The sequence below is a fragment of the Plectropomus leopardus genome, chromosome 22 (assembly GCF_026936395.1).
Source record: "Plectropomus leopardus strain MGB_pleo_1.0 chromosome 22, ASM2693639v1, whole genome shotgun sequence".
Taxonomy (NCBI): domain Eukaryota; kingdom Metazoa; phylum Chordata; class Actinopteri; order Perciformes; family Serranidae; genus Plectropomus; species Plectropomus leopardus.
Genome location: NC_142197.1, coordinates 27,005,702 through 27,024,487, shown reverse-complemented (window position 1 = coordinate 27,024,487; position 18,786 = coordinate 27,005,702). Strand labels below are relative to the sequence as shown.

Sequence of the window (18,786 nt, the reverse complement as noted above, 5' to 3'; positions counted from 1 at the left end):
ATGTGTGCAGTCTGAGTCATAGCCCACTGCAGCTCACAGGCCAGTGTGTCACATCCACTCTCACATGGCTAAGATAAGGTCAGGAAAGCAGCTCTGCAGCAGTCCCTGTTTACTGACAAAAACAAACCTGTCAAAGGAAAACAAAACAAGAAGTCCTCTGCAGCTGTTGTTTAAATAGCTCTCTGTCACCACTGGTTTCCTCTTACAGGGAAGTGATTGTAGGCCTACCACTGCTTTAAAGACTTTTCCCAACATCAGTTTACAGATTTCACACACAGTGTGTTACTGCTATCAACTGGACCATTAACTGGGCAGGCCTTTTATGGGTGGTGTTTTAGTCATGGAGAACTTTAGAGGCAACCTGGCCACCATTAAACATGATTTACTCAAGACTTTGGATCAATAATGCCTCTCTGACACTGAAGTGTTAATCTAATTATATCTATAAGGTCCAACTCCAGTGGAATGTGATCCCATCAGCTTTTTTAACTTGTGCTCTTTATTTATTATTTTTTAAATATACTTTTTATTGGCATTTAACATCACATACCATTTCTTACATTGATTTCAAAAGCTTTGTACAGCCTTTATATATGTCTAAAATGCCACATTTTTAGAATTTATAACAGGAACATAAAAGGAACAGCGAAAAGTGTATAACGTGGGGAGTGATCTGTTCTTTACCATGTCATTATAGGTGTGTTAAAACAGAGTCTGGCCTGTGAGGTGTTACGTACTCAACCTATCTTTCCCAGCGTGACATGAATAATTCCAAGTTATAATTAACATGCGCTGTGATCTTCTCCATTTTTTAAATTTCTATTGTAATGTCCATCCATGTATTTAAGGTTGTGCTCTCCTTCGATAGCCATTTCCTTGTAAGGGCCTTTTTATTTGCTACCAACAATATATTAAATAAATATGTGTCTTGAGTTATGAGTCCAAAAGAAAAAGAGTTTTACTCTTCAGGGGCAGTTGACATCTAAAAATATCTTGTACAGCATTATGTGTCTCAAATTTTTTTAATAACAGGGCAATCCCATAGAAAATAATAGTGATCTGCATTTAGGTTTCCACATTTTCTTCAGCAGGCTGGTAAGTTATTGTTATAGTGGGATTTCTGGGTTGGTGTAATGAAGAACCTTATCAAACATTTCCAACCGAACTCCAGATTTGCAAACTGGTATATTTCCATTGATATCTCCACATTGTTGTCCATTCTTCATCAGATATTAGTAGTCCTCCTTCCTTCTCCCATTTTGATTTAATGTACATAGTTGAGTGGTTTTTAAGATTCAACAGCCCTTTATACAAACATGAGATGAGATGAAGCTTACATTTGGTTCGGTTAAAAAAAAGACACAGCGAGGCAATGGCCAGGCAAGCAACAGGAAAAATTCTTAAAGGGAGGTTTTAGTTCCTGCTACCCACTAGCTCTCTGCCTCCTGCTTACCAAAACATGTCTTTTTTTAAATCATATCTACCTTTTCCAAACAGAGAGAAATATATGTTATATCTCACAATGAAAATAATTTACCTATTTTGTCTTACCTTTGGGGATCATCCCATTTCAATAAGAGAAGTTCTGCCTCGTGTCTCCGAAGATCAAGAGTTTGTCTTAGCCATTGAATTGTTACCTTTAACACAACATTTATGTACATTGAGTTATTGCATTTAATTTCTGTCTATCATTTGTGCTGTCTGCAAAATTTTACAAATTAAAGTAAATGCATATCATGTCTCATTTCCTTCTTTCCTCAGCAGCCTGGCCTCCTCTCTTTCCATTTCCTCCATCTGATCACAGGTGGGAGGGAAAACCTTTTTTTCCAAAACATATCATATCATATCATCCTTTGGGATAGTAGTCATGGTCTTCAAAGAATCATAGATCCGGATTTGATTTTTGGGGAAATCCAGAACCTATCAAAAAAAAACTAATTCATATTTCTTTGCTACATAGTTTGTCTTTATATTAGTCACAAAGAAAAAACTACTTTAAAATATATTGCACTAATGTTTTTTACCAAGAGACATGATTCCATTATGTTATAATTTTCCACTGTAGCAACCATATTTATATGTACAAGCTGACAATGAAAATGTACATAATAGCTATAACATACCCACAGGACAAAGTGGTTGCCTGTTTCCTTACTGGCATGACCCACGAGTCTTGGCAGAAAGAAAACTTCTGCATCCTGTTGTGGAATTAAGAATTAGAAAGTTATCCTGTCACTGAAAATGAACTACTAGTTCATTCAAATTACAAAGACTTTTAGAGTCTTTGTCTATATTTTTTAAATAATTATTTGTAAACTTACAGTGAGACGACTAATTAGTAAGTCATCGACATTTTGGTTTTGGGCCCAATCTCTGTGCCACACTATGAAATCGAAAGTGCTGCACTCTGGGGAAAAAAAATAATAAGCCCATGTAAAGGACATAATATATTGTGAGAAGAGTCCTTAACTTCTCCTGTGTAAAATATAACAATGATTAATAATAAAACTCATCCTTAAATTCCCAAGGAGGCTACCCAAAAACAATGCATGTAATATCCACAAACATTTACCTTATTGGGACTAAAATAATTTCCATAGTGAATGTCACCTTCTCTGTGTCGTCAATTTTGTACTTCTCTGCCAAGAATGTGTTCCCCTTTTCCGTGGCTGACTCCATCTCAGTGTGAGTGGCATCAGCCGTGTGTTCGCCTACAAAGTAATGTATCATCAGTACAAATGACCAAATGAAAATCACTTTCATACTCACAGTCGTTAACTCAAAAAGATAACATATACAAAATCACTTAAGAAATATCATGTGTGGAGTTGAATGAATTGTTTAATAGTTTTTTTATAAACTCTTTAGGTGTTACTGTGACATACCAAAATGTTTAAGCACACAACGGTCCTGCTTTTCTTTTAAATGTTTTCATTTTTAATTGTTTGTATGAAATATGTTTATTTGTTTCACAAATTACAGTTTCTATAGACAGAAATATTTTTTTAACAGTATGCTGCAATTACATGTCACATAAAAGGCCTTGGAAGGCTGTTCTGTATGTCTAGCAGACGTGACTCTATGAAAATGTTTTCAGTGCCTGTAGAAGAATTGAATTACAGTCTATAGTAATAAGTTGCTGAAAAATACTTTTCTAAGTGAAACAAGTAATAATAATAACAACAGTGAAGAATGCAACCTCTACAGACTACGTTGATGAATAGTCTTACCTGCAGATTCCAACATAACCATGCCACAATGGCTTAACCTCAGTGGTATGTTGCATATTTTTGTCATGCTTCTGAGGAAGCGATTGGTGATCTTCTCATTGTGCAGCTTGATAAGAATTCTGACAGTCTGTTTTAAGTGTGCCTCCTTCATTTGGCAGAGAGAATAACAAAATGCTGCTAGCTCACAATTAAACTGTTCTGCCACAGCAGAACTTATCTGTGAGTGTAAGGCTGGGCAGAGATTAAGCTTCTCAATTTTTGCTCTGCTCTCCATTTTTGTCATGTCAAGGAAGTTATGTTGATTTGCTTTTTGTCTTGTGTTTATGTTGCCTTGTGATTTCCTGTTTTATTTTGAAATTATAACTCTCGTTTCAGGTCACCTACTTCCTCCCTTTGTGTGTTTTCCCGCCAGTGTGATTGTCGGCCCCGCCCTGATTGTCTCCACCTGTTCCCCCTTACCTTGTGTATATATAGTCAGCGTCTCCCTTTGTCCTGTGCCAGTTTGTCTTGTCATGTCAGTCAGAGAACCAGCAACATTTCCATGCTCAAGTCACATTTTGTTTGTTGCTCGTGCCTTCTTTTTGATCAGGTCAAGTACCCTGTTTTATTTGCAAGCAGTTTATTCCTCATCTGAGTGATTTTACTTTTGCCTTCTCGTCAGAGTGATTTTTGTTTTTACTTTTGCTTCCTCGTCAGAGTGAATTTTTGTTGTAACTTTTGCAGCCTCATCTGAGTGATTTTGATTTTTTCCTGTGAAAGACTATTTTCATTGCCTTTAATAAATTTATATTTTGATCTCATGTGTCATGCATTTGGGTTCAGCTCCTAGTTCAGTCTTGTCAGTTTTATTTTTTTTTTTTTTGGTGGAACCGATTGTACAGTACATATCTGTTATTTGTTTTTGTTATCGGATGTGATGCTTTGAACCGATCGCTGTCTTGTACATGTTGCTGACTTTACCCTGGAGACCTGGGGCCTCATGTACAAAGACTTGCGTGGATTTCCTACTGAAACATGGCGTACGCTCAAATCCAGAAAACGGCGTACGCACAAAAAAATCCTGATGTATGAATCTGTGCGCACGCATGAATCCAAGCACATTCCCTTTGTACATCCCAATCAGCGTGGAATTGAGCGCACATGTTGGAGTACCCGACCACTCCCTGTCCACGCCCCCATTTAAATACGCAAATCATATTTAAATAAGCCCTGCACCTGAGATTCCCCTCTCTGCACGATCAGAAAATAAGAAACAAAAGATGAGTAAGACGGGAAAAAAGAGGAACTTCACAGAATGCGAATTAGAGGCGCTGCTGGCCGAAGTGGAGGCGCGCAAAAATGTGCTGTTTGGCACGCTGTCCTCCAGCATAACAAATAAACGTAAGAGGAGTGAGTGGGAGAGTGTGTGTCAGGCTGTCAATGCTGCGGGGTCAGAGAAGCGCACACAAGCTGAGGTAAAGAAGAAGTGGTCCGACATAAAGGTGGACGTGAAGCAGAGGATGGCTGCCCACTGCCAAAGTGTGGCCAAAACAGGCGGGGGGCCAGGAGAAGAGGAGCTCACGCTGTTTGACCAAAGAGTCGCCGCAATTGTGGGTGACACTGCTCTCTCAGGTGTGGTGGGAGCACATGTGGGTGACTCTGATTACCCCCAAGGTAAATACCTATGTATTTGTGTAACTCTCAACAAATGTGTTCATACAGTAGCCTGCTCACAGCTCTAAGATAGAGGTCCATGCGTAAATGTTGCATATATAGTATTATTTGGTTTGAAAGCTTTTGAATTGAAACATGCCAGCATATCAAAGAGGACATCAAAGACGTTGGTTCATGTTTGATCACTCAATTTATTATCATTGAAATACAGGAGAGGACTCTCAGCCAGGTGCCACAGACTCTGGTTCCTCGACCGTCCCCGGCGTCTCCGGCGTCTCAGGCTCGGGGGATTCCTCCACCGTCCCTGGCACCTCCGGCGTCTCAGGCTCGGGGGATTCCTCCACCGTCCCCGGCACCTCCGGCGCCAGTACGCCGCAACCTGCTGCTGCTGCTGCTGGCCACCCGACTGGCCATGTCCTCACCCGTGCTGTGCTGGATTCACAAGAGGAGATCATAAGAGCAATAGGCGGCATTAATGATCGCCTGGATAAACTAATGGGTGTCCTCATGAATATTGCTGACTCAATAAATGCATTGGTGAATAAGTGACTTCTGCGTCCTTGCCTCTTTTACATGGTTGAAATCACATGTTGCCGGGCCCGAATGGCCTCCTGGGTAGGCTGCACATTCAAGGGTTCAGCTTCTGGTTCGCCTGGTGGGGGGATATGCTGCTCTGGCAATGGTATGGTGTGCCGGTTTGCCACATTGTGGAGGACGCCGCACGCCATCACAATGCGGCACACCTTCTCGGGACTGTACAGCAGCATACCCCCACTCCTGTCCAGGCAGCGCCACCGTCCCTTCAGCACACCGATTGTCCTCTCAACAACTGACCGAGTGCGGGAATGGAGGTCATTGTACCTCCGCTCTTGCTCAGTCTGAGCGTTGGTGAGAGGGGTCATCAGCCAGTTCTTCAGTGGGTAGCCACGGTCGCCTGGGGTCAATTGAAAGCAGACAAAGTAAACTGGATTTTAAGCTTCCATTCATTAAGTTTATACACTTACACGGATCACACACTATTGTTGCAAATTAGTGCAGAAGTGCGCCGGGGAGAAGGTGAGGCTGATAAGTCTTTACGCACACTTTACGCACGGGGTTATTAACATGAGTACGTTGCGCACAGTGACAAACAGGGGCTTGTTAGAAAGATCTGAAACTGTAGTTTAACCAGCAAAACACAGCAAGTCACTAACTCTAACCGCTGACTAGTAATGATGCGGTGAAGACGGGATATGATTTGGGGGCGCACATGCTCAATGCGCATCACAGGGACTAATATTAGGACAATTACACGACAAATTTACTTACCAAGAAGCCACCCATCGCGCACAGTGCCAGCTTGTAGTCTGTTCCCAACCATGCTGTTACTCAGAATGCGTGAATCGTGCGTTGAACCAGGCCACCTCGCCACAATGTTGGTTAATTGCATTTGCGCATCACATATGATCTGTACATGGATGGAATGAAAGTGTTTCCTGTTCACGTATACAAATTCATCATGTGACGGCGCTTTTATAGCAATGTGTGTGCAGTCGATAGCTCCGATTACATTAGGAAAACCGGCTCTCGCTGCAAATTGCACTTTAATGTTGACCTGTTCAGCTGCATGGTATGGGAATTTGATATATCTGGCTGACATGCGGATAACTCCGTCCCACACGGCTGGCATGGCTCGGCTGAGGGTCGACTGGCACAGTCCCGATCGGTCGGCCAGCTCCCTCTGGAATGCCCCGGTTGCCAGGAACCCCAGTGTGGTCAGCACCTGTATGGGCACAGGCAGCGCATGGCTCCTGGCTGTGTTGCGCTCCAAGGCCGGCCGCAGCTCTGCGCACAGTTCCACGAGGATTGCCCTCGGGAACCTAAAGCGGCTGATGAGCCAGTCGTCATCGTGTGCCAGTACATCGTCTCTGTCTCGAAACACACGCTCTCTTCTAATTGCACCATTTCCTCTAATGCTGCTAAAGCTGCCATTGTTTTCAGCGGTACTTTTTGCACCACTTTGCGCACGCTTTTATATCCACTCATGTAATTGGAGACACGTATGTGTGTGTGTGTGTGTTAATTGTTCACTGGTGTTAAATGTTCATGTGTCTCTGATGTGCACATCATTAAGTCATCATTCAGAGGACTGATTGGTTACACATGTGTTTATTTTATGTTTCCCAGGATTACCTCTAAGTGTCGCCAAAGTATCAACAGCTGTAGAAACGTGCGTACGCCAGCTATGAAGTTGGCGTGAGGCACCGCACATTTCCACGGTCATTTCACTCTTGATACATCTGAACTTTGCCGTGAAAAAGAGCGTACGCCACGTTTTTGTGCGTATGCACCCTTTGTACATGAGGCCCCTGAGGTTGCTGACCCAGTCAAGGTCCACCACGAGTTTCTTGTCCTTGGCATGTGCTATGTTTTGTTTAGATGGTGCACATAGCAGACAGTCATCTGGTTGAAAAAACTTCTGCTCTTCATGTTGTTAATGTGACGTGCAAAATGGGCCGCCACATCTGAAATGTAGACTGTGGGAAAACAGTTGAAGCTTAAAAGCCCATCTACATGATCTCGGGCTGATTCGGCCCAAAAGAGGAAGTTGACATAGTGGACAACTCCATGGGTACCGAAGAAGTGCAACACACCACCTGGGGAAGAAAGCATAATTTCTGTAAATTTTCATTTTCGGATATAGTTTTATGTTTTCTGGAAAAAAAAAGGTGTTCCCTTTCTTACCTCCGTTTCTTTGTATCTTGATAAAGAGCTTTGGGTATAGCTCTTATAGTTCAGCAGCTCCTCCAGGTGGTTTATTAAGACAGCTATTGACCTTTCTGCACTAACACCAAGTGCCAGACAGGCATCCTGTAGTTCTTTCTTTTGGAGCTGAACTTTTTAGTAATTTTAGTAAAAAAAAAAAAAAGATATACAAACTCACTTAAAAACTTACTTTAAAAAACTGTGAATTTCGTACACACCTTTTTGGAATCCAGGAGTGCATGTATAGTGTCTTTATCAACCTTTGGTTTGACACTTTTGTGTCTCCTGACTTTTTCTTTAGCCTCTTTCAAACCTCAGTCTTTGGGAGGATGTTTCCTACCCGAGTTTCTTTGCCCATCCAGGGAGCCAAGGTCGAATATGACTTCCTTGACTTAAAGGGGTTTACTGTAGATATTCCTACAAATGGTAGTACTGTCATGGACCTGCTGTCTGTTTCCTCCTACCTGCTGCCAGTACTTTTCCACACACACACACACCCTCCCTCTGCTCCACTCTACCTGCTGACCACGCCCACTGCTGCAGCCTGCTCTCCCCTCAGCTGCAGCTCATCACCAATCAATGCAGTATTTAAGACACTCCAGGACACACACACATTGCCAGATTGTTCCTCTGCGTTATGCATGTCTTTCCAGCGTTTCTCCGTCAGATCACCCGTTGCCGACTCTGCCTGTTCCTGACCTGCCCTCCTCGCCTGACTACCCCCGGACCTACCTGCTCTTTGTTCTCGACCACGTTTCCAGTTTCGGCGTTCCGGAAAACTGACGGCTCCACTGGTAAAGACTCCTTCGCTCGGCTAAGACGATCCTCCTGCCTGATCCCTGTCGGTACTGTTGCTCCCGCGGACGGACTTCCCGGTTACCGAATCCCTGCTTGTCCCAGACCATCCCTCTGCTCGATCCCTGTCGGCGTTCCAGCACGTGGAGACGGCTCGTGGAGCTACGGGGTTTCCTCCCCGCCAGCCACTGTGGGTACAAGCTTCGTTTCTTCACTCAGTGACAAACCCAGAGACACTGCTAGTGCTCCCTACACGAAGAACGAACTCTTTGTCTGTAAGCTGAGCCATTTCTGTGTTGGTTACAATAAAAGTTATTACCAACTTCAAGAGCCTATTGTTGTACTGCATCTGGGTCCTACCACCACCCGTTTCAGTACAAATCTGGCCAGAACATGGACCCAGCAGACTCAATGCTCTGCAATCCCGCTAACCGGCGTGGAGAATGCTTCAGCAACACGAGGCTAAGCTAACCTCCAACGCGCAGAAGCGACAGTCCGCAGCAGCCCTGGAGCGAGCGCTAACCCTACTAGCCAACCAGGTTCAACAGATGGCTACGTCACTGACCCAGCATGCCGCTCCTGTTCCTCCTCCGACTCCACCGCCCAGCATGGCATCAGAACCGCGTGTGGGAGCGCCAGAACGCTATGCCGGGGATCCGGAGGGGTGCAATCCATTTCTCACGAACTGCTCGATCCTGTTTGCCCTGCAGCCTGCGTCACGTTACGCCACGGAGGGGGCTCGGAGTCGCCGCCATAAATCGCCTCACGGGCAGAGCACGCTTGTGGGGAACGGCGGAATGGGAGAGGGGCACGCCAGCCTGTGCGTCGTTTCAAGCCTTCTCTGAGGAGCTTCGCAAGGTGTTTGGTCCCGTCTCCTGGGCCCCGATGCTACTGGGGCCTTCTGAATCAGCGGCAGGGGGACAGGACAGTGGCCGGACTACGCGATCGAATTCAGAACTCAGGCTCGACAGGCGATTGGAATTCAGTGCCCAATGTGACGCTTTTCTCAGCGGTCTAGCCCCATATATAAAAGAGCGAACTGGTGTCGTTTGATCTACCTCATTCCCTGGATGGACTCATTGAGATCACCACGAGGCTCGACAAAGCGCATTCAGGCGAGAAAAAGGGAGCGGCGCCAGGAGGAGGGCTCATCGTGTTCCGGTTCGTCAACCCGGATTCCCAATGAGTCCTGGGTCACCTCAGTATCAGCTCCAGGGGGCCAGAGCCCATGCAGGTGGGCCAGACCGGCTTTTCGTCAGAGGGCCGGGAGAGACGCCCGGCGAGGAAATCTCTGCCTGTATTGTGGTCAGGCGGTCATTTTGTCACCAAATGTCCGGTAAAAGGCAGGGCTCAGCAGTCGAGAGGGCATCCTGCTGAGCCGATCCCAGAACTCTGTCCCAAGTCCTCGTCCGTTGTTCCACGTTCAGCTCCTGGTTAGCGAAGGTCCCACACCCTGCGCCACCTTCGTTGACTCTGGGGCTGGCGTGAACCTCATCGACCAAGAACTTCGCCGTCAGCTGGGGATCGAGCAGGTTCCCCTTCCGTCCGTTCCGGCTGCGCCTTAGATGGACATCTTCTGGGAACGGTCATCCATCAGACGTTCCTGTCTCCATGATCCTGGCTGGAGAACATCGTGAGACCATCCAGTTTCACGTTATGGATTCTCCCAAAGTCCCGCTGATTCTTGGATATCCATGGTTGAGGCCACAATCCACATATAGACTGGGCCACAGGGGTGATTCTGTCATGGAGTCCTTCCTGTCAGCATCTGCCTCCATCAACAGATCACGCCCACCGTCTGCCAGTGCGGTTCTCCTCCAGACCTCTCCGGGGTGCCATTGGATTACCACGACTTTCGGGAGGTCTTCAACAAGTCCAGGGCCACGTCTCTGCCACCCCATAGACCATATGACTGCGCCATCGATCTCCTGCCTGGGTCTGCTCCTCCCAAGGGCCGTCTTTTCTACGCTATCTGCTCCAGAGAGGAGGCCATGGAGACCACATCTCCAGTCCCTGGCGTCTGGAATCATCCGACCCTCCTCGTCTCCTGCGGGCGGATTCTTCTTCGTGGGAAGAAAGATGGATCACTCGACCGTGCATCGACTACAGAGGTCTGAATGACATCACGGTAAAGAACCGATATCCTCTTCCCCTCATCGCCTCTGCTTTTGAGCTGTTGCAAGGTTCCACCGTGTTCACAAAACTTGATCTCCGCAACGCCTACCACCTGGTCCATCGAGAGGGGGATGAATGGAAAACGGCGTTTAATACCCCACAGGACATTATGAGTATCTGGTGATGCCTTTTGGACTAACTAACGCTCCGCACGTGTTTCAGGCCCTCATCAGCAGCGTGCTCAGAGACATGTTGAATAAATTCGTTTTACGTCTATCTTGACGATATTCTGATCTTCTCCCGATCCATGCCTGAACATATCCACCATGTACAGAGGGTTCTGCAGCGCCTCCTCGAAAACTCTCTGTTCGTGAAGGCTGAAAATGCAATTCCACACCTCTTCGTCACCTTCCTGGGTTACATCATCAGCCACAACCACATGGAGATGGACCCCACCAAGGTTTCCGCTGTGTCCTCCTGGCCGTTCCTGACTCCCATAAGCAGTTGCAGCGGTTCCTGGGGTTCGCCAACTTCTACAGGCGTTTCTGCATCAGAGGCTACAGCACGATGGCAGCTCCTCTCCACCGCCCTCACCTCTTCCAAGATCCAGTTCCGCTGGACCACAGCTGCGGGCCGAGGCCTTCCAGCTTCTGAAGGACCGATTCAGTACGGCTCCTATCCTGCTCATCCCCTGACCCAGACCGCAGTTCGTGGTGGAGGTGGATGCTTCTGATGTGGGGAGTGGGGGCTGTGCTGTCACAACGCTCTGCTGAGGATGGGAAACTGCACCCCTGTGCCTTCTTCTCCGGCGTCTGTCTCCAGCAGAGAGGAATGCGACATCGGGAACCGGAGCTGTTGGCTGTCAAGCTAGCGTTGGAAGAGTGGCGACACTGGCTGGAAGGGAACCAGGGATCCCTTCCTCGTCTGGACAGATCATAAGAATCTCGAATACATCCGCTCAGCCAAACGACTGAACTCTCGTCTAAGCCCGGTGGGCCCTCTTCAACTGCCAGCTTCAACTTCCGCACGCTCTCCTATCGCCCCGGTTCCCGAAATGTCAAGCCAGGCGCCTTGTCTCGACAGTTTCTGGTGGGAGAGGAAGACTCTCCTCAGACGGACAATATCCTTCCTCATCTGTCTCCTGGCCACACTCACCTGGGAGATCGGGAGGCGGATCAAGGCAGCTCTGGAGGATCAGCCGGGGCCCAGCTCATGTCCTCAGGATCGCCTGTTAGTCCCTCGGAGTTCCGGTCGGAGGAGTTTTGCAGTGGGCCCTACAACTCTCGACTTACCTGTCACCCGGGGATAGCTTCCGGACCAAGGAGGTCCTAACGACGATTCTGGTGGGCCACCCTGGATGAGGATACGAGGGGTTTCGTCACCGCTTGTCCAGTCTGCAATCGGAACAAAGACTCCTCGCTAAGCCCCGGCCCGGCTTCCTGAGGCCCCTCCCTGTTCCTCATGGTCCTTGGTCACATATTGCTCTGGACTTTGTCACCGGTCTGCCACTGTCAGGAGGGAACACTGCCATCCTGACAGTGGTAGATCGCTTTCAATAAAATGGCACATTTGGTGCCTCTGCCAAAACTCCCCTCCGCCAAAGACTGCCAGTATACTGCTCGACCATGTTTTCAGACTCCACGGACTCCCCACCGGCGTGGTGTCTGATCGTGATTCCCAATTCACGTCTGCGTTTTGGAGGGAGTTTTGCCGTCTCCTGAGGAGCCTCCACCAGTCTGTCCTCGAGTTATCATCCCCAATCCAACGGTCAAGCCGAGATGAATCAGGAGATGGAGCGGCTCTCCGGTGTATGGCCTCCTCTCATCCGGCCTCCTGGTCCTCCCAGCTCATGTGGGTGGAATCATAACACCCTGGTCAGCTCTGCCACAGGACTCTCCCCTTTCCAGTGCGCTTATGGCTTCCAGCCCCTCTGTTTCCTGAACAGGAGAAGACCACGGCGTACCGTCAGTGGAGGCATTCATCCGTGATGCCGCCAAACCTGGTCGAGCCAGAAACCGCTCTGCTCCGGGCCACGATCGCTATGCTGCTGCTGCCAACCGCCGCGCTCCCAAGCTCCATCCTACCGGGTGGGGCAGAAGGTATGGCTCTCCACCAAGGACCTCCCCTTCAGGTGGACTCCAGTGGCCCCAAATATGTGGGTCCGTTTCCGGTCGATCGTATCGTGAACCCCATGGCGGTCCGGCTCCGGTTACCCGTTCGATCGCGATTCACCCCACATTCCACGTCTCCCGGATCAAGCGGTTGAGGACAGTCCTTCCAGCCCGTTTCCCAGCCACCTCGGATCATCGACGGGGCTCCAGCTTACCGTCGTCGTCTGCTCCGTTCGGCGGAGGAGGGCCTCAGTACTTGGTGGACTGGGAGGAATGCGGTCCTGAGGAGAGGTCGTGGTACCGGTTCGTCAGATCCTGGGCGACCAGCTGGTGAGGATTTCCACCGCCTGCCATCCTGATCAGCCCACTCGTGCCGTCCGGGCGGCGTTCCTCTACTTCTGTTCGGTTCCTTCCTCTCCTGTTCCCGGGGACGTCTGGGCTGAGATCCTGCTCGGGGTTCCTGCTTCTCGGCCGCTGGCCGTTCCTTCCTCCGACGATGACGGCGTGGGTTCCAGTGTTTGGGGACCCGGTCCTCCTCCTGACCCCCCTCCTCCCGCCCGGCTTTGGGTGTTCCTGTTTTGGGGCGTCGGGGCCGTCCCTTGAGGGGGTTCTGTCATGGACCTGCTGTCTGTTTCCTCCTACCTGCTGCCAGTACTTTTCCACACACACACACACCCTCCCTCTGCTCCACTCTACCTGCTGACCACGCCCACTGCTGCAGCCTGCTCTCCCCTCAGCTGCAGCTCATCACCAATCAATGCAGTATTTAAGACACTCCAGGACACACACACATTGCCAGATTGTTCCTCTGCGTTATGCATGTCTTTCCAGCGTTTCTCCGTCAGATCACCCGTTGCCGACTCTGCCTGTTCCTGACCTGCCCTCCTCGCCTGACTACCCCCGGACCTACCTGCTCTTTGTTCTCGACCACGTTTCCAGTTTCGGCGTTCCGGAAAACTGACGGCTCCACTGGTAAAGACTCCTTTGCTCGGCTAAGACGATCCTCCTGCCTGATCCCTGTCGGTACTGTTGCTCCTGGTGAACGGACTTGGTTACCGAATCCCTGCTTGTCCCAGACCATCCCTCTGCTCGATCCCTGTCGGCGTTCCAGCACGTGGAGACGGCTCGTGGAGCTACGGGGTTTCCTCCCCGCCAGCCACTGTGGGTACAAGCTTCGTTTCTTCACTCAGTGACAAACCCAGAGACACTGCTAGTGCTCCCTGCACGAAGAACGAACTCTTTGTCTGTAAGCTGAGCCATTTCTGTGTTGGTTACAATAAAAGTTATTACCAACTTCAAGAGCCTATTGTTGTACTGCATCTGGGTCCTACCACCACCCGTTTCAAGTACAAAAGATATCCATTGCTAACACAAATGTGTTTTGGTTTGTTGGCCAATAAACACCTGTTATGATTGGCATATTTAATTCTGTTAATGCATTAAAGGAAAATAATTCATAAATGTATTTTTTATGAAGTAGAAAAACATGATGGTACTACAGTGAATACATTTTAAAAACAAAGACCAAACTCGACATACCTGATGTCAAGCCCTCAGCAATCAGCTCTTTGTCAAGGTATGCCCAAGTCTAATCTATGTTGATGGTAAGGTCCTTTTTTGTGACACGGTCAAGGTACGGCCTCTTGAAGGTCCCAAGTAAAAGTAACGATAGGGAAACATTATTTGGATAATTTACAACATAACTGTCTTTGATTTGACTTTACGGGGATATGAAATGCATTGAATACGATAATTTTGTGATGTCACATACTGCCCAACTGAACTTTCAAGATTTACATTGTTATTACAGGGACTGGTATTTACATATGTGCTCCTACCAGAGCAGAAGATTCATGGATTTTGTTTTTCCTTATCAGAGGGGGGTTATGAATTATAACTGATACAGAATATTTTGATGACATGGACTTTTTTTGACTTACCTGGTACATCAAAAGCCAATTTCCAGTTGGCATCAGCAATCACAACTGGAGGGTTGTGGCCACATTGATAACAAGAGTACTGAAACCTGAAGTCAACTTAAGAGAGAAAGTGATGGAAAGCCTTCCATACAATCTGGTGCTGGAATGTGTTGGTATTAAAGAGTGTGATGGTGTCCAGCATCCGTCCACACGCTGTCTTGTTCTAGAGATCATGATCACATCGCATACACAGTTTTTACTCAGTTAAATGAAATCACTCCTCAGAATTTAACATGTATACTACAAAGCTCATGTACTACTAAACCATATCAATACATACTTTGATTAAGGACTTAGGAGCTAACATAACAACACTTGGATTTGTTGATTATCACCAATTTACAGCCAAAGCAGAGAGCAGGAGTGCACACAGTGGAAGAGTGAGCAACACCCTGTCATTGAAATTGTGAAATCCTGATGTCTATTCCTGAAAACGGACGTGGTTTGTGCAGACAGGGCACTTCTTCACTGCAACTGAGACACCTTTAGAAAGTTTATTTTAACATTGTGAGCAAACATACATACCTTATGTAAAACATAATAATCTTTCACATCTCACATAAAATATGTCAAACAGTTAAGGATGGCATAATTGAAAAACAAAAACAATACAATAACCATCAATACAGCAGTTGTAGTACCAGTGCAAAGTGTTGAAGCAACAAAACGATTTCCTCACCTTTCTGAATGTATGTGAAACTATAAATGGTGGCTTGTGTCATCATAATCTTGGTTGTGAGCTCGGGGTATGTTGGTCCAGGGCAATATGGACATGTGACCTCAGCTGGGGTAAAACATGTAGGCGGTGGCTTCCTCTTGGTTTGCAAATCAATTAGTAGCTCAGATAATGGTGGTATTTTTTTTTTTTTTTTGATTTTGATAAGTGTTCTGTCAGGATTCTAATTTTTTGGTCATACATTGTGACTGACATGCATGGTGTGTTGGTCTCCAGTATCTCTGTTTCTAGGTCGTCTATATCTTCTGGGTGGATGTCACAGTTTGTAAGGTACCAAGGAGACTAATGAAATATCTACCACATGGTGATCATGCGGTGGACACAGCGGCGTGATTGTCCTGTTTTTGGACAAGGGCAATGCCATTTACCCCACACATGGTCAAAGCTGACCATAACTCACCTAAAACGGCACCAACTGTCAATCTGGTCAGTGAAAACAGAAAAAAACAGCCATCTTTTCGAAAAGCTGGCATCTCCATGCGATATAAGGTATACACTTTCAACTCCATTCTTGATGGCTGATGTTTGAAGATCCTGAGAGTGCTTGCTCCAGTCTGTTGAGATGAGTCCCTTGCCTAACGTCTCCTGTAGTGCATCATTTTTTAAGGATGCTGGGGAGACATATGGAGCAGCATATTTTGTACTTTCTAGTTGTATACACTCTTTCCCAGGATTACCAGAGGCTTTGGCTTTGTCCATAAATTTACGGCACAAAGGCACTTCACAATCCAGCAGTTGTGTACTAGTGGACTTGGTGATATGAATCGGAAACTGAGGACCAGAGTCATGTTGTGATGTGACATAAATACCATCTGTGGGGTTAATGCACATCATCGGTGTAGTGGGAAGTTTATTTTTGTCCCTAATATGGCGTCTTAGGTTTGAATGTGATGAAAACTTAGAGCTTCAATAGCTGCAGGGAATGTCTCCATCCTTCCTTGAGGCCTTTGCTTGTTGTGTATCAACTGCTGTCTGTGTGTCATCCATTTTGGTAGCTGTTAAAAAAAGGAAAATATTGTCGATAGAACAAATTTGATTGATTGTGGGATTTAAAACAGTGAGCTAAATGTGATGCCACAACAAACAGCAGCATTTTGTCAGGAACATGTTTGGTTCCAATGTAGAACTGGCATTTTAAATACTAAATAAATATCAAAGGTAGACAAAGGTAAAATCCACACAACATACTGGTAAACAAGATAATGATCCTGATAATGCCTGTCATTCTAAAGTAGTTATGCCAATGTGGTATTTTCAATTTTTTACATTAATGACAAGGCTTTAACCTCTCACCTGATGAAGACCATGGAGAGGATTGTTCTCACCCACCTCCGGCACCTGGTGAGCAGCGCGAGGGACCCCCTGCAGTTTGCGTACAGGCCGGGCATCGGTGTGGACGACGCCGTCATCTACCTGCTGCACCGGTCACTTTCGCACCTGGAGGGCCCCGGGAGCACTGTGAGAGTCATGTTCTTTGACTTCTCCAGTGCTTTCAACACCATCCAGCCTGCCCTGCTCAGGGGAAAGCTGGAGGGGACCGGGGTCAACCATCACCTGGCTGCATGGACCATCGACTACCTCACCAACAGACCGCAGTACGTGAGGCTCGGCGACTGTGTGTCTGATGTGGTAGTCTGCAGCACGGGGGCTCCACAGGGTACAGTGCTCTCCCCGTTCCTGTTTACACTGTACACATCAGACTTCACCCACAATACTGACAGCTGCCACATCCAGAAGTACTCCGATGACACAGCCATCGTTGGATGTGTGTCAGAGGGGGACGAGCTGGAGTACAGGGAGGTCATCACCTCCTTTGTCTGCTGGTGCGAACGGAACCACCTGAGCATCAACGCCAGCAAGACAAAGGAGGTGGTGATTGACTTCAGGAGGAAACCACCTCAGCCTGCACCGGTGAACATCCAGGGCCTGGACATTGAGATCGTGGAGAAGTACAGGTACCTGGGTGTTCACCTCAACAACAAACTGGACTGGGCACACAATACAGATGTCCTGTACAGGAAGGGCCAGAGTCATCTCCACCTGTTGAGGAGACTGAGGTCCTTCGGTGTGAGCAGGACTCTGTTAAGGACATTTTATGACTCGGTGGTGGCATCAGCCATGTCCTATGCTGTGGTCTGCTGGGGCAGTGGAAGCACAGAGCGGGACAGAAAGAGGCTGAACAAGCTGGTCAGGAGGGCCAGCTCAGTCTTGGACTGTCCCCTGGACTCCATCGAGGAGGTGGGTGAGAGGAGGATGTTGGCCAAGCTGACATCCATCATGAACAACCCCTCTCACCCCCTTCATGAGACTGTGGGAGACCTGTGCAGCTCCTTCAGCAGCAGAATGCGGTACCCACACTGCAGGAAGGAACGCTACCGCAGGTCCTTCCTTCCATCGGCCATCAGGCTATACAACACCAGCCTGAGCCAACAATAACCTGGACTCACTACAATCAAAAGTTTCTGCCAGTTGCATCTCTGCACATGTCACTTTTTTGCCTAATTACCCTTATCCTTATTACTATTTATTACAACACAACAACAGTGCTCCCTCATTCTCCCACATTCTTACCTGCATCTTGTTTAATCTGTATATCTTTGATTTTTTTTTTCCTGGTATATCTTTGACTTTTGTATTTAAAACCTGTACATTTTTTCTTCTTCTTTGATACATGCCTACTTTTGCACGCTTGTATATTTTATATTTTATATTTTGTATATATTGATATTTTTATATATTTTTTTCTGTACACACGGCTGCTGTGACAAGTTAATTTCCCACAAGTGGGATAAATAAACGTGTCTAAGTCTAAGTCTAAGTCTAAATGTGTTGATTACATATGAAAGTTACCTCTTTTCTTGGATGATGCAGTACCTGCAAGTGATAAAAGAATAAGTGATTATTTTCTCTTATTCACACATTTAAGTGTGTTTGCCCATTGTTACATAACTATCATAATGGGTTATTATGTACAGAGACGCAGACCGACAATTTAACTGCTTTTCAAATTGGATTTTTTTTTTTTTATTGTAGTCTGTTGTATTTACTTAGCCCTGACCCTAATATCATATTCTCTTTTACTAACACATTAAATCATGTTGTGTTTCTTGTTTTAGTGTCCATACCACAATATCTGCTACTACAACTAATGTTTAAGATGCAACATTTATATTTAATGCAAAAAATAAAAATGAGAAAATGTAATATCAATAGAAAAACGGAGATAACTGCCCAATAACTTCAATACTGTGGCCTGCCTCAGCCTTTTCTCTACAGCCCCTTGTGCTAAGGTGAAAATTACACTTCAGTTACTTGCTCATATTTCATCTAAATACATTTGTCTCACTTTTATCTGTGTGTGATTGACATAATAAATAAAACTTTTAAAAATTTTACTCTTTCAGTACAAAATGAAAATATTT

General features: G+C 46.6%; 1 pseudogene; it reads right to left on the bottom strand.

The window, feature by feature from the left end:
- Positions 1 to 1,836: 1,836 nt before the first annotated feature.
- LOC148185950 (uncharacterized) lies at positions 1,837 to 15,676 on the bottom strand (annotated as a pseudogene).
- Between the last annotated feature and the right edge of the window lie 3,110 nt (positions 15,677 to 18,786).